Source organism: Tupaia chinensis, unplaced genomic scaffold, assembly GCF_000334495.1.
Source record: "Tupaia chinensis unplaced genomic scaffold, TupChi_1.0 Scaffold000422_1, whole genome shotgun sequence".
Taxonomy (NCBI): Eukaryota; Metazoa; Chordata; class Mammalia; order Scandentia; family Tupaiidae; genus Tupaia; species Tupaia belangeri.
In genome coordinates, this window is record NW_006159927.1 from 1,430,333 (window position 1) to 1,440,159 (window position 9,827).

General features: G+C 54.2%; 1 protein-coding gene across 3 annotated transcripts in view; it reads right to left on the reverse strand.

Moving 5' to 3' along the window:
• ZNF423 (zinc finger protein 423) overlaps positions 1-9,827 on the reverse strand; it is a 346,310-nt gene that overhangs the window by 201,036 nt on the left and 135,447 nt on the right. The window contains exon 1 of one of the 3 annotated variants that reach the window (XM_027774304.1): positions 5,142-5,227. The exons of 1 other annotated variant lie outside the window; for it this stretch is intronic. The gene's annotated coding sequence lies outside the window, so the exon portion shown is untranslated. Of the gene's footprint in view, positions 1-4,051; positions 4,124-5,141; positions 5,228-9,827 lie in introns of those variants that run through there. One more of the 3 variants, XM_006154779.1, reaches the window with a different exon arrangement.

Here is a 9,827-nt window from a genome sequence, read left to right on the forward strand (position 1 = left end):
GGTCATGCGATAGAGAAGGCCGACCTCTCTCTCCTTTTTTTTTAGGGTTTTGCCATAGGGTGTGTGCATTTGCCAGAGAGAGAAAGAGACAAAAAGAGCGAAAGTGAGAAATCACCTCCTTGGGGGGATGGCCACACAGCAACCTTCTCCTCCTTTCTCCTCTCAGGATTTTTGGCATGCATGCACACGTGCCCAGCATGATTTTCAAACTGCCAGATCCAGGATTCAAACTGTAGTCGGCCATATGGGAGTTCAGTACCTTAAGCCCCACAACCTCTCTATCTTATACTTTTTTTTTTGGAGAGGTTTTTGCTATAGGACGCGTGCACTCGCCAGAAAGACAGAGAAGAGAAAGAGAGACAGAAAGCGAGAAATCACCCCGTCGGGAGGTATCGTGGAATTTATCGGACTCCCCTACACAGACGCACCCAACCCAACAGGAGCCTGGGCAGACTGAAATAATGCAAAGGGGTGAACTGAGGGGGCTAAGTGGGGCCAGTCCAAGGGTGTCCAGGATGGAAAGTGATTGATCACCCAGGATCCTGCACACTGGACAGAGGACGGGCAGTGGGGTTGGAGGGGGTACTTCACATGAGCACCTCTGAAGGAACACTGGGGCCCCTCTTTACAGATGAATCTAGGAAGGGAAGATGTGCCCCCCACGGCCAGCCCAGCTTAGGGGACAGCATCCTTGAGGGTAGTTCTAGGCCCACATCTGCTACAGGCCAGTCCCACTGTCCCTAGCAGCCTACCATCTCAGCGCTCAGCACAGAGTAGACCCTGGACCGTCCCTGGATGAATGGATGCAGGGATGTGGCAGTCGGCCATTCGTGTGGACGGCAGGGCTGTGAACGAGCTGCTGACCCCTCTATTCAGCAGCATAGCTAAACAGCGCTTCACTTTTTCATCTTCTCCCAAGAAAGTTATTAATGTTTCCTCATAGGTATTCTTGGCTTAGTCCTGCCCGGAGACAATTCTGATAAGCTCTGAATTTTTGGATCCCTAAGAGCCCCTACAAGGTGCCTGGCAATAATTATGTGCTTGATGGCTGAAGAAATAAATGGACAAACGGTACATGTGAGGCCCTGGCCTACAGTAAAGCCACTGAGAACTATGGCATGAATAAGCTGGTGGCTTGATGGACAGGTGGAGGGATGGATGCATGGAATACTGAGTCCAAGGGGCCAGCAGATGTGGTGGTTAAGGCACTGGACTCCCACATGAACAACTGCAGTTCAAGTCTTAGATATGGTGGCTTGAAAATCATGCCAGGCACATGTGCATGTGTCCCCAAAATCCTGAGAGGAGAATAGAAGAGGAGGGATTGTAGCATGGCCATTCCCCCTGGTCGGGGGCGGGATGATTTCTCACTTTCCCTCTATCTGATGAGCACATGAACCCTATGGCAAAAACAAAAACAAAAAAGAAATATTGAGTCCAGGCCTTGGTCTAAAGAAGAAACGTGACAACTACAGTATGAATAAACCAGAGTGAATGAATGAATGACTGGGTGCATGAGTGATAGACCTAATCCCAATGAAGAAGCCAGGAACCAGCTGTGAGGACCCTGTAAGAGGGAGGTCCAACAGCTGTGGAGGTGGAAGCTCCAGCTGGAAGCGAAGGAGTTAATGAGCTTGACCGCTCTCCTGACTGCGTGGGTCCAGAGAGGCCTCCTGGACAGGGCCCATCCAGTGTCACTGAGGAGCAGGTCCCCTGTGCATTATGGCAGAATGCAATTAGTCCAGTCTTCAGGGTGGCTGGGCCTTGTCATTCTTATTTGGAAGACCCTCTTGGAACAGGGGAGAGAGCAAGTGTATGTGGGGGCGGAAGGGGTGAGTGGACGCCGAAGGAACAGCTCAACTACCTGACCTCAGCTGGAATCCCTGGAGAAATGGCATTAAAACAAAGGAGACTCCGGAGAGGGGAGCGGAGAAGCGGGGGGCTGGCTTCTAGTTATTCAGACCTGAGTAGAACAAATGGACAGATTTAATAAGATAATACGCTGAGAGCCCACGCTTTTAAAGGCACAGATACAGCAATGTGATTGGGGGGTGGGATGAGGGGCTCTGCATTTCTTCCGGTAAAACCGTCAAGAGGAGGCCTCTCTCCACACAATGCACTAGAGGGTCAGAGTATGTGCATGAATGTGTGTGTGTGTCTTTCACACCAGGGATCACCAAAACTCCCTAGAATCCTCCTTACTCACTAACCAGCACCCTACCCCAAGACCCACACGGTCAAGCAGACCCGGTACGTTTTTGTGGGAGGAAGTCAGGCCAGCCGAGCATAAGTGAGTCACCCCCTTCCCAGCCTGGGTTTCTCTCTCCCTGCCCAATGGACCGACAATAAAAAGTGAGCACTTCCCGTCCATCAGGAGACCCCTGCATCCGCTCGGACAGTCACCCATTCCTTCTCTGATTTACGGAGGGCCTGCTCTGTGCCAGGTTCCGCTCCACGTGCTGGGCAGCGAGCACACCCGCCAAGCCCTGGCCCACTCGGGCTGCATTCCAGTGCTATGGGATGGGGTCCAGGAAGGTTCTGAAGCCAAAGAGCCTGAGTTCGAATCTTGGCTCCACCACTGGCCTGCTGTGTGGCCAAGTCTACATTCCTGGGCCTCTCTAAGCTTCACCAAAGGGAAAGTGGGCAGAGCGTACCTTCCACCTGCTCGAGTTGTGGCGAGGATTAAATTAGATAATCCAGGTTAAGCACTCTGGCCCAGTACCTGGCACACAGAAAATGCTCCATGAACAACTCATAGCGTGTTGCTTCTAGATACAGCAAAGCAAGAGAGGGGACTGCTGAGAAGACCCTGACTCACTGCAGGTCCCCTGCCCTTACTGAACCATACCCCCCCTCCACGCTTTCCCTCCTCATGCGATAGAGAAGGCCGACCTCTCTCTCCTTTTTTTTTAGGGTTTTGCCATAGGGTGTGTGCATTTGCCAGAGAGAGAAAGAGACAAAAAGAGCGAAAGTGAGAAATCACCTCCTTGGGGGGATGGCCACACAGCAACCTTCTCCTCCTTTCTCCTCTCAGGATTTTTGGCATGCATGCACACGTGCCCAGCATGATTTTCAAACTGCCAGATCCAGGATTCAAACTGTAGTCGGCCATATGGGAGTTCAGTACCTTAAGCCCCACAACCTCTCTATCTTATACTTTTTTTTTTGGAGAGGTTTTTGCTATAGGACGCGTGCACTCGCCAGAAAGACAGAGAAGAGAAAGAGAGACAGAAAGCGAGAAATCACCCCCCAGGGGGGATGGCCATGGCGCAATCCCTTTTCTTTCATAATCCTCTTGGGATCTTGGGCACGCACGCACACGCGCCTGATGTGAATTTGAGCCACCGGGTCTGGGACTCGAACCACTGTCGGCTACATGGGAGTTCAGCGACATAGCCATTACACTAATGCTGGTCCTACAACCTCTCTATCTTAAGACTGGGCCCATCATTGAACCTACATTCACAAGAGCCCTTGATGGGACCCAGTCCGCCCCTGACCCAGTATGTAAATGCCCTCTACAGTAAGGTTTGGTCCTTTCCAGTGATGGGGAACTCATTCCTTAGCATGCAAGAAATTATCTCGCTATAACCCTAAGAGTACACCTGCTGACATCTCTTAGGGACAAGAATGACAGGATCTCTTGAAAGCCCCCTGAGTCTAACCATCCTCCCAGAGAAAAAAACAGTGAGTCACCTGTTACATGGCAGCCACATTTTTTTAAACGCCCTTGCAGTTTATACTCATTTATTCCTTCAACAAATAATACTAAGTGCCTACTTTGCCAGTCCTGGTCAAGGCTCTGGGGAGAGGGTATGAATAAAACAGAGCCTTGGTCTGTAGAGAGCTTACGACGTAATGAGAGAAGGTTAATTCTTCCTGCTGGAGAAAGCAAGAGAGCAGAACGCAGCCAGGCAGGTGGCGCTATGAAGAAAGGCGGGGCAGGAGAAGGGCCGAGCGCGGGGTGGTGCCACACCATGTCACTTGAGCGGACACCTGAAGCAGCAGGGAAGCAAGCTGAGGCCAGATCCCCAGGAAAACAGCGACTCACGGTGTGACCTGATGCATGTCTTGCACCCTCTCTGGCCTTGGTTTCAGCAACGGCTAATCGGAGCTGAGCATCCTCTGATCGGGCGATGGCTGGGGAGGGAGGCCCCTGGGGTCCTCCTGAGTCCGCCGCTCTGTGCGAGATGCACCCACCATTCCTCTCTACCCCGTCGCGCCATTCTCTCGCCCGTGCCAGCAACGCCACGCAGGATTGGTACTCCTGCCAAAATAGCTATTAACCCAGTAGCCAATAATAACACGTTATCCTATCAATTTGCTTCTGAAACGCTGTGTAATTGCAGAACCCAAGTTTGCCATCTCGGTAGCCTGGTTACGACATAAACAGAAAGAAACTCACCAGTCTCTTACCAGGAGGACAAGCACTGCCCACGAGAAATACCCGCTTTCCACGGAGTCCTCCCCCTCACCCACCCCTGAGAGGCCCCACGGGATCCATCGGGAATCAGAGTGTGCTGATCCACAGTCCAGCGGCCTGTCTCCATGCTCCTTGGCATGTCACCTCTGTCGTGGAAGAGGAGACCAGTGCCTAGGACATGATGGCTCTGTGGGTGGCAAGGTCAGATCCAGAAGCCAGCACTCAGGCGGCCTCTCAGACAGCGCCCAAGACCACAGTGCAGGAAACAGGAGGGTGCAGGAGGGTGTGGGAGCCAAGGGGCTCAGACCAAGCAAGCACCCAGGGGCACTGGCCCTCCTCATAGATGACAGTGGGGACAGGAGGTCAACAGGGTGGGGCCGGGAGACAGGGCAGGGACAATCGAGAGAACAGAGCCAGCCCAGAGATCAGGAAGCTGCCCAGGGCAGTGCCATGCCCATGCCACAGGAAAGCACGAGTCTGACACCCCGGCCACCAGTGCCTTCTTAGCAGCAGGGCCCCTCACTTTTCCTCTCTCGTTCCAGGAAAACAGTTTCTTTCCTTTTGGATCTGATTCCACTCTGAGCAAACATTCCACTCCCCGACGAGCCGGGAGCCTCTAAAGGGACTCTTGGCGTTCCTGTGCAGACACCAGCCTGTTTTATTCATTCTTCCCCTTCCAGCCCGCCACCCCCTCCTCACCACCCTGCTCTCTGCTTACCTCTCCCCCTGCTCACCAAGGCGTCCCAGAGTCAGTTGGCTGATGCCAAGAGAACCAGACCTTGAGCCCGAGCTCCCAGCCCCCGGCGGCAGGGCAAGCAAGGGCTGGAGAGGCACTTCCCACTGGCCCACTGGTGACCTCAGCCATGGGACACATCCCCTCCCACCCCGCCTCGCCAGGGAAGGATGGGCCGAGGGTGTGCTGCTCCCGCCGTGGCGCTTGGCGGAGAATCCAGCTGGTGGGGAGAGGAAGGCCTTGGGGAAGGAAAGAGGCTGGGAAAGGAGCAGATGGGGAGGGAGAAACAAGAGGAGGCCCAGGGCTCAGACCACACGGCCAGATGTTGACCCAGTTGAGGGCCCCAGGCCCCGGGGGGGACGGGGACGTTCTGACTCCCCCTGCTGGCTCTGGGAGTCTACAGATGGACAGCCTAGGGCTGGCGCTGAGCCAATGCCTGGCCTTGAGGTTGGGGGTTAAAAGGAAGACCACAGAGAGACAGCAAAGGGTCTCTCAGACACCATTCCTGTCTGCCAGGACAGGGTGGGGGCCGGCCCCTTGGAGGCCCCTGGGTGGGGTGGGTGGGGTGCCGGCTGTGGGAAGCAGTTCTCAACAAATGGAAACCAGGCCTCAGAAACTGGCCCAGTCAGGGCCACTGCATAGCTCCAGGGAAAACATGCCGCTCACCAAAATGCATGGCAGCCAGAGCAAAAGGTGGTGTTAACAAAAGAGGGCGCAGTCTGAAGGTGGTGCAGCCAGAGGGTGGTGCGGCCGGAGGGTGGTGTGGCCAGAGGGTGGTGCGGCCGGAGAGTGGCGCAGTGGCAAAACACGTGCACAGGGAAGACTGCAGGCTCTCACCCGGAGACTCCCTAAGTAAGCCAGACATGCGTATGCCCTCACCCAGGCTAGCTGAGGCACAAGACCATGCAGGGGTGCTCTGCCTCTGTCTCTTCTGTCCTCCATGTCTCTCTCACTCATGGGCTAAATAAAAAGCCTTTAAGAAGGTGTGGCACAGTGGTAACATAACTGGACATACAGGGAAAGATCCTGGGTTCACACCCTGGCACCTCCCTGAGTTCACCTGTGTGCCCATGACCCAGATTGGCTGAGATTGGGCATGAATTGTGGCATGAAGGCCCTGTCGAGGGCGAACCCCAACCCCCAATAGAAAAAATAAGTAAATAAACCTTTATTTAATAAAGAAAATGAAAGAGCTGGGAGGGGACAAGTTGACTTAAGCAGGATTGGAGTGGCAACCACATGCAACCACACAAGCCCTCCTTCCCTATGCTCTGAGCACTGACAGCGCAGCTCCCTTCCCCTGCCTCCCACTTTAAGGCCTTGGACAGACTCCCCATAGAGCTGGGCCTGAGTATCAGGGTCAGGCAGGAGCCCCCCACGCTATGGTGTTCAGTCCTCACCACTGAGACCTCACGGTGTCAGGGAGGAAACACCACAGGGGAAACGTAGCCCGGGGAGCAGGCAAGGCTGCCCAAGGACATGCAGCTGTGAATAGCAATTTGGAGGGACCTCAGGGCCTGACCTCAAGGGCTTGGTATACAGTGGTGTTCGGTGAGTACAGAAGTCACCCGCCCATTCATTCATTCTCCCAGGTATTCACCGGCTGTGCTTACACGCACCAGGCACTTCGCTGCCACAGGTCGGAGGGTGAACACAGGCAGTTCTGGCCCTCCGGAACACACAGCCTAGTACGGAGACGGACAAGCAGTGTGAGTGACATTTGCCGTGAGTGAGGAAGTCCAGGGAGAGCCCACGCTGGGGCTGTGAGAGAACAGAGACACCAAGTGGGGCTGCCAGAGGGCTTCCTGGAAAAAGCAACCTCATTAGACCCACAGGAGGAGTAAGAATTAGCCAGGAAAAGGAGCAAAGACGGAGGTCCGAGCAGCAGACCCGCCTGAGCAAAGGCCTGTGAGAGCCGGAAGTCTTGGACCAGTGTCCTCGAGGCCTCATCTGGCTCCTCACACTCAGCCACGGTGGGTGGCCCAGCCCTGGCAGCTCCATCCGGGCTCACAGACTGGAGGAGCCCCCCGTTGGCACCTCCAGAGGCTGATCCCACAGAGCCATAGTCAAACCCTCTCCTTCCCCGCTGAAGTTCTCAGTTAAAAATGTTTGCATATGTTTATTTTTAAGGGGGGATGGAAAGAGAGAAGGGAGACCTGAAGGTCCTTTTCTTTTCAGAAAGAAAGAAAATTAATAAATAAATAGAGCCTCAAGAAAAGGGCACAGAAAGGTCTCTGCATCTGTAACCACTGAACAAATTAAAATTAGCTCATTTAATCAGCTCCTAATGGCCTGGCTGTCCCGAGTGGGCCCCGGAACACAGCAAACTTCACAGCAGAAACACGCAGGCCAATGTCAGTTTATCCTACAACAAAGGGATTTTCTAAATAGTGCGATCAAAACGCAGCGAAGGCCATGGAGAGCCAGGGAGACAGAACGCAGCCCCCCAGATCCTGGCCAGCCCCCACCTCCCAGCTTCGTTTCTTTGAACAGAATTGTTCTTTTGGCTTTTGTTCTAATTATCTAAACATGTGTGTACCTCTGTTCTACAAACAGTGTTTTAACCAGCAGAGGAGGTAACTCTAGCCCCCACCACACGTTCCTCGGATCCCTCATGCAAGCCATATGCTTTCAACACCGGTCTCCAGCACACACGTCATATCCTACACGCACCGCAGCTACATACACACGCGGTTACGTACGTACTTGCATAGTTCTACACACACATCTAGTTACACACGCACGGTGACATGTGCACAGTCATATGCCCACAGCCGTACGCAGTTACACACACACAGTCACACAGACCACGTGCCCAGGGACACGTGCACATGATACGCACAGATCCTCCAGTTCCTGCCTAACAGCTGGAAGTGGGGGAGGCCCAGCTCACCAGACCCCCAGGGAAGGCCACTGTGTGCACACCTGAGGCCCAGGCTGGTAGCAAGGACTCTTATTTCCCTGGAGTAGTTTCTCTACGCAACTTACCACCTGGGCTGAGTCATTAGGGCAACTGAGGGAGGGGAACAAAAGGCCAGGGGAGGGTGGCTGGGAGCTCCGGAGGGTGGGCAGGACACGGGAGAAAGATGCTGGGGGGAGCCTCCTGGGCCAGCTCCATGGCCAATGCCAGGCTTGTCCTCCCTGCTGCAGCCTCCAGACCAGCCACCCACCCCACCGCTCGCTGCTAGGCCCAGAGCCACCCTAGGTGCTCAGCCCACAGGGAAACAGCCTGCCAGCTCTCCAGACAGCCAGAGCGGATGGGAACCCCAGCTCCACAGCCTGCTAGCTCCACTTCCTGGTTCATGACGAGGGGAACTAAGGTAACCCCACATTGAAGGGCAGGTGTGCTGGTTTCATTAGAAAGTACCAGCAAACTGCCTAGCGCAGACCAAACTGGATCAATGCAGCTCTTTCGACTCACGCATGTGGGCATGGAAGCCCGCAAGATGGGCATCAGATGGCGGCACAGTGGCACAACCAGGCGAGAGCCCATCATTTTCTGGCTTTCAATTCCTTACCCAGCCTTAATCCCCCTAGTGAGGACGGGGTGAATTAAAGAGTAGATAAAAGAAATCAAACAGGGTATAAAACGTAGCCAACCAGGATGATGGGAGCCTTTGGGAGGGTTCAGTCAGACACATTCCGAGTACCTAGTCTATCTTCTGATTTTCACAGCAACACTCTAAGGTCAATACGGTCATTACCTCCGCTTCACAGAAAAGCAAACCGAGGCACGGACAGGTGAGAAGTCTGAGCTGGTGGTGTGGGGTGGTGAGCACGCAAACAGGTCTGCACTGCCTGGCCTGCTACTTCCCAAGACAGTGGTTTCTGTCCCAGCAAGAGGACACCTCCCCCCAAGGAGTATTTCCAGCATGAGTGGTAACGGGGCTGAAGCCAGCTGCTGGCCCACAAGAGCCTCAGACCACCCAATTCAGACCCAGAGAACAGGCCTCTTCCTCACTAGGGTTCACAAAGTCCTCGATCCCCCCAGTATTTCCGTGCAAAGAAAGGAGTGAGCAACGATCCTCTTCCTACATCACAGACTTGGAAACGGAGGCCCAGAAATGGCAGAGGTGGGAAACTCAAAAGTCCCCAGTACTCCCAAGCTATCGACCTAAGGGAAGTTGAGCCTAAGTCTTGAGTCTCCCCGGCTGGGACTTCTACTGTCCCCAACCTGCCTTCGACCAGGCGCCTCCTCCTGGGAGTTGTGACATGGGCAGTGGGAGTGTTCAGAAGAGGGACAGTGGCAGCTGTGACTAGTGCTATGCAGGGATCTCCTCTCCTCATGACTAACAGGGCCCAAGCTGACCCCCAGCACCCCTAGAGGCCAGTCAAGATTTAGGCAGGTAACAGGAGGCTCAGAGCCACCGAGGCAGCTTCACTGCCAGGAGTGGGACCTGAGGAAACAGCTCTTTTGCTAACCCACTAAGGCCTGGAAACCCCACATCCTTCGGGCTCCCCAGCCTCAAGCCAAAAAGCACTGGGTCACCAAAGTGGAAAGAGAGGCGATGGAGCTTAAGTACACAGTCTTGTGTTTGAATCTCATCTCTGCTATAAATCTTTTTTTTTTGAGAGAGAGAGATTTTCACTGTAGGGTGCGTGTGCTCGCCAGACAGACAGAGAGAGACATAGAGACAGAAAGCGAGAAATCACCCCCCAGGGGGGATGGTC